Source organism: Procambarus clarkii, chromosome 18 (assembly GCF_040958095.1).
Source record: "Procambarus clarkii isolate CNS0578487 chromosome 18, FALCON_Pclarkii_2.0, whole genome shotgun sequence".
Lineage (NCBI taxonomy): Eukaryota > Metazoa > Arthropoda > Malacostraca > Decapoda > Cambaridae > Procambarus > Procambarus clarkii.
Window position 1 is genome coordinate 29,495,752 of NC_091167.1, and position 6,489 is coordinate 29,502,240.

General features: G+C 41.9%; 1 long non-coding RNA gene across 1 annotated transcript in view; it reads right to left on the reverse strand.

Moving 5' to 3' along the window:
- The window catches only part of LOC138365930 (uncharacterized), a 69,435-nt gene extending 65,378 nt beyond the window's left edge, over positions 1–4,057 (reverse strand). The window contains exon 1 of the long non-coding RNA XR_011229075.1: positions 3,943–4,057. This is a non-coding gene — a long non-coding RNA (uncharacterized lncRNA). The remainder of the gene's footprint in view (positions 1–3,942) is intronic.
- Positions 4,058–6,489: the final 2,432 nt, after the last annotated feature.

Here is a 6,489-nt window from a genome sequence, read left to right on the forward strand (position 1 = left end):
CCCGCGGCCCGGTCCTCGACCAGACCTCCACCCCCAGGATGCAGTCCGTGACAGCTGACTAACACCCAGGTACCAGGAAACCATTAACTCACGCGACACTACCGTGTTTGACCTCACCAGGAACCGAAACACAGAGGTGAGGCAGTATGACAACTAGACAAACGTGATGAAATAAATGCGAAGAAAAAACGATGATTGTTTAGGAGAGAGACGGTGAGGGCCCGTCTCCCTCACCCCCGTCCGGAACCTCCATGGACAGACCCGTAAACAGCCTCCTAAGTGGTGGTAGGTAATAAGAGGGTACAGGGAAAGGGGTCGCAAGCGATATCCAATGATAAAGGGGTAAATTAAAGGGTCCGGAGTAAGGGCACGCGATAGGTCGCTGGGGAGGGGAGAGAGGGAAGGACAGTGGTAGAGGGGGGGGTCCTCCCATTATCGCCAAGGAATAGGTACGGAAAGCAGACATCGTCCGGAATTCATCGACGATCCGGTAATTGGCAATTAAGGTTGAAAATGACAGAAAATAGGGTGCGCATCGTCGGGTTAACTACAGAGCTGTCGCCTATCTGGTACGCCCCGTGCCGCTCTTAGTGATAGGTGCTGTATTTTATATTGTATTATCTTGTATTATTAGTAACTTTTCTCCATCGTCCCCCTCCCCCCCCTCTTCTGTATGATAAATGTAAGCTTTCATACCTAAAATTAAATCGATTGTTATTTACACATGAACATTAGGGCCCCGAGGCTTCAACACAAGGGGCATAACCTCTCACCGTGTTCAAAAGGGAACTTGATAAACATTCAAAGGATACCTGATCAACCAGGCTGTTATTCAAACGCCAGGTTGCGAGCAGCGGCGTGCAGTAGCCTGGTTGACCAGACCACCCCCCGGGCAGCCTGATCAGAGAGCGGGCCGCGGAGACAGTGGTCCCCAGAACCACTGCAAGATAATCTCGAGATAAGGTATAGTGAACCAGGGATGTGTAAAATAAGGATTTGCTGGTCTAGAAGATCGAAAGTCAACTTTCCACCCAACGCTCACATCTGAAAATGAAGAACCGACGACGTTTCGGTCCATCATGGACCATTATCAAGTCGTGTAAATCATCAACTCTTCAGCCACGTTATCGCGACTCATCGTCTGCTTACCATTATATTTTAAGCTAATACAAACAGCATAGACTAAGTATACTGTCTTCCTCCACACATAAAACATGTCGTTTAATGTGAGGAAGTAACATTACACTAACTTAATGTTGCTGGAATATCGCCTATGTGGTTGAAGTCTGCCCAGGCAGAAAATAGTCAAGAGGCATTTCCTATTTTAGGCAAAATATCTCCCAAATATATTCGTTCCCTTAGATAAGACTCCCGTTACCTGAAGCATTTCCTCTTCCCCAAAACCCATAAATGCTCACTAAAAAAAAAATAATAATTTAACCCACTAAACCAATAGTGAACCGCACCGACACAGACTGGCGTCACACACGCAAGCAACTCCAGTAATTAACAAAAATTAACTGGATACATTAATTTCATTATTCTGTGAAGTAGAGTCAAAATATTTGCCAGGGGAGGCGAATACCAGCGGCTACTGGTGGCTGGGGGATGAAGAATTATCACTCCCTACCCCTACCCCCTCCCCCCTCCCCCCCTCTACCCATCCCTACCCCCTAAACCTACCCTTACCCCCTCAACCCACCCCTACCCTCTCCCCCTCCAGCCTCCCATAATTCCCGTCAACTCCGTCTGCTCCATCAATCGTGGCGTGTCGAACCACCAGCAAGGCCGACCAGCACGTCTAAGTCATTAAGGATGCTGGTCAGGCCGGCTAGACCTGTTGCCTGACTGCTGGCGGGACCTATTGGCGTGGTTACTTACAGCCTCATGTTACTAAATTGAGAGAAACAGGTGACGTAAGTAATCAATTAACCAAAGAAAGCGGCAGAAAAGAAGGAACTATCGTGCCTTAAAGAGGAACAACCCCGTCCTCTCAATGGCTTACATTTTGCTTGTTTTCGGAATCAATCGGTTAAAAAGCCCCGAAATACTGACTGTTTTCTAGGATCGGCCTCGATAGGTTAGGTGGGTTGCTTGGGTTTGTACGTTTGTGGTTAGACAATTGAAAATGGAGAGAAGGGTGAGGTTGAAAATGGAGAGAAGGGTGAGGTTGATGAGGGCGTGTGTGGCGGCACTGGTGCCATAAGTGCCAGTTGTGGCAGCGGGAAGTATTCACTCCTCCACCGGGGGAACAAAACCGGATTGTGGTAGTGAAGATGTTATCGTGTAGTACGAACTTTACCTGGCCACACACTCCACATTGTCTAATCAACAGAACAGGTTACCTGGGCAATAATATTTAGGGCTAGACAAAATGCTGGACACGATAACTGTCTAATCTTAGCATTATTTGGCAGAGTTGATAGTTCCTTTGGGTCGCGGGGAAGACGCTGTTCAACTATGTTATTGTGGATGTAGAGTCCGGTCAGCCTAGCCCCACACCACAGCCTAGCTCACACCACAGCCTAGCCCTCCACACCACAGGTTAGCCCCCACACCACAGGTTAGCCCCCACACCACAGCCTAGCTCCACACCACAGCCTAGCCCCCCACACCACAGCCTAGCCCTCACACCACAGCCTAGCTCCACACCACAGCCTAGTCCCACACCACAGCCTAGCCCCCACACCACAGCCTAGCCCCACACCACAGCCTAGCCTCACACCACAGCCTAGCCCCACACCACAGACTAGCCCCACACCACAGCCCAGCTCCACACCACAGCCCAGCTCCACACCACAGCCTAACCCCAAACCACAGCCTAGCCCCCATACCACACCCTAGCCCCACAGCACAGCCTAGCCCCACAGCACAGCCTAGCCCCACACCACAGCCTAGCCCCCACACCACACCACACCCTAGCCCCACAGCACAGCCTAGCCCCACACCACAGCCTAGCCCCACACCACAGCCTAGCCCCCACACCACAGCCTAGCCCCCACACCACAGCCTAGCCCCACACCACAGCCTAGCCCCCACACCACAGCTTAACAGTAACAAGTGTCAACATTTCGATGCATAGCCGACGCAAAAGGATTTAAAGGCACCGCAATATTCATGTTTCTTAGGACGATAGGTCAGATGGGTTACGTTGAGTCTTATGTTTCCACTCAGGCAAAACCCACTTCAAATTTGACGCTTGTCAAATTGGGAGGTGGAGCTGGTTGGGCACCAGAAGAGGCACAAGACATAATTGTCTGTTTAACGTGTAGAATAGAACATGCTTGCTTTGTCTTATTGATGCTGGGCTTACGATCTATCAACCTCTAGAGGATTATTACGATCTATTAACCTATGTTTATTAAGGTCTATTAACTTCTTTAGGGTTATCAAGGTCTATTAACTTCTTTAGGGTTATCAAGGTCTATTAACTTCTTTAGGGTTATCAAGGTCTGTCAATCTTCGGAGGGTTATCACTGTAGGGGAAACTTCTCCAATATATAATCTGATATGATCATGAATTAAATAATTTATTTAAATAAAATTAGAGAAGTGGACTGTAAAAATTTCTAAATATTATTTGGAGTAATTCCCTTACACACCTTTTTGTGGGTAAAATCAATAATGCTAAAACTACCTATGACCTAAACAGGAAAATTAGAGTTATTAGAAGATTATTAGAAGTAGTTATTAGAAAATTAGAAATAAGAGTTATCTTCTCTCGTAGATAACTCCAAGCTGCAAAATTAATATTATATAATTTCTATATAATTGTGTGTAGTTCCACAAATACAAATTGAAAATGGAGTTGACTGGGCATGGAAAACACACTGGTGTTTTTTGATCTTCATTCAGCTTAACGGTTGGACACCCAAAAAACACAATATTATGGCCACAACAAGGTATTTGTGGGGTACTTAGCCAACCGGACACGGGGCTCACAATGAAGATGAAGCTGGCAGCAAAGTCTGAGCTCCGATAATGCTCGGATGGTCCATATTACAGACGATAACACCGCCAGCTCCCGGACACAGATAAAGATGGCCTCGCTCTCTAGCCAAGTCCCTCGGCAAGTGATCCGCGCGCCACCTAGCGCCGGATGATATAAACTTGGCATATAATTCACTGTATTTTATTCTGCTTTCCTATTTAATTGAAACATTCCCGACGTTATTTTACGTCATAATAACGTACTCTAGGTAATAACAGACGGTTTTTTCCGCTGAGTATATCATTGAACCTAAGTGACGTTAGATCAATTACATATATACGTTGGTGAAATTCAGTTCATGACTTTTGTTGATATTGGATCAGCTGATCGTAGCTGTGGAAAACTTTACCGATAAACAGCGATATAATTCAATAAAATGAATATTTTATTGAATTATATAAAAAATTAAAAAATTATTATAAAAAAATTATTTAAAAAAAATTAAAATTATTATTATTATTATTATTATTATATATATATATATATATATATATATATATATATATATATATATTTATATATATATATATATATATATATATATATATATATATATATATATATTAAACCCAATCTAACCTTGTTGAATTTAGTAAGGAATATACATTGACAATTTATTTAATTGAAGGGTTATCAAGGTCTATCAACCTCTTTAAGGTTATCAAGGTCTATTAACCTCTGGAAGGTTATAAAGATCTATCAACCTTTGGAGGGTTATCAAGGTCCCAGCGGCATACTTAAGGACTGAACACATAGTGCAGATCTACAATAAACTCTACGTGTACACCCACTGATAAGATGGCTACACCTCTCTGTGTAAGTGTATGTCTTGACTCTTGACTGATATATTGTAATTTGCATGCATAATTAATTTAATTTGTTGAAACTTGTTATCTGATGAGTTCATCGAATTTCAGGCGGGTGTTACGACCCCCTTCATGTCTCTCCATAACTGAGGTCCATTTATGGGAAGTGATCATACAGCTATGTCTCTCTGGCTGTGTATGTATATCTTTCTCTCTCAGTTCTGTGTCTGTCTTTTGTTTACTTCTGTGTCTTTCTTTGTTTACTTTTGTGTCTTTCTTTGTGTACTTCTGTGTCTTTCTTTGTGTACTTCTGTGTCTTTATTTGTTCACTTCTGTGTCTTTATTTGTTCACTTCTGTGTCTTTCTTTGTGTACTTCTGTGTCTTTCTTTGTGTACTTCTGTGTCTTTATTTGTTCACTTCTGTGTCTTTATTTGTTCACTTTTGTGTCTCTTCTTTTGTTCACTTCTGTTTTCCTCTGCTGTTTTCTGACGCAAGTTTCTGAACGACAATGAGAGCTGGTCGCACCAATGACCAAGGTGTCGTCAAGGAGGAAATACGCTCACAGGTATGGAGTGAGAACGACTACGTAATTAGTGCCATTATCTACTCTCTATCCATGGTAAGGTTAGGTTAAAGTTACTATAGGTTAAGGATTGATTAGGTAAGGTTAGGTTTCCTTATGTTTCATTATGTTAATACGTTGTATTATTGACAATAATGTGAAATATGGAATTCAAAAACTATATAATTCTTCGACTTAATTCCGTTTACAGAAAACCAAATTTTTGAAAGAAAATGTTTTCAGCATATATACAATTTTTATATATTTTTAAGCAACGATTTGTAATACAAGAAATTTTAACAGAGATTATTCTCAAGTTATGAGACAAAGGTTCACTTCCCAGTTTAAATGTAGACTATAACTGGAACCGTAATAAGTTTTCAGACCATCACCCATATCTAGATAACTTTCCCAGGTAATTTGAAGGGGGGCGGGGTTACATAGTAGTGGGTTTATTCTGAGGACAGTCTCCATTGACGCTTTTAACTCAAATTAAAACAAAATAACTCATTCATAATGAAATGGATAGCTTTATCATTTCATTTTCGTGATTTACACACATTATATATATATATATATAATATATATATATATATATATATATATATATATATATATATATATATATATATATATATATATATATATATATATATATATTGTGACGGTAAAGCGTTGGTGTTCGGCTGTTTCAAAAGCTAGGGGCAGGGCCTCGTCACATAATCAAAAAAAAGAGAAAAGTTGGTCCTTTCGTCTGTGGTAAGGTAATGGGAAGACACACAAAACACAAGTATATAAACAATGAAATTTTAATTACTCTAGAAAAACAAGACATGAATAAAGGCAATCTCATAAAAATATGCAGGACAAGTCAACAAACAAAATAACATGGATAATCACTGGCAAATGAAAAGTTACGCTAAGACAAATAAGTTACAGTGATAGCAAAATAAAATATGAGTGCTGGAATACTGGCTTCGAGCTGCCACCTCCCTTAGTACACGAAAGCCAAGGCTTAGTCTACCAGCGAGAGATGTCAACTGCATTGAGCACTGAGGTATTCTGACGAGACTGGCGCACTGCAGCCCAGACGTCGACTTGTGGTGGTGGCGGAGGGCAGGTGCGACGA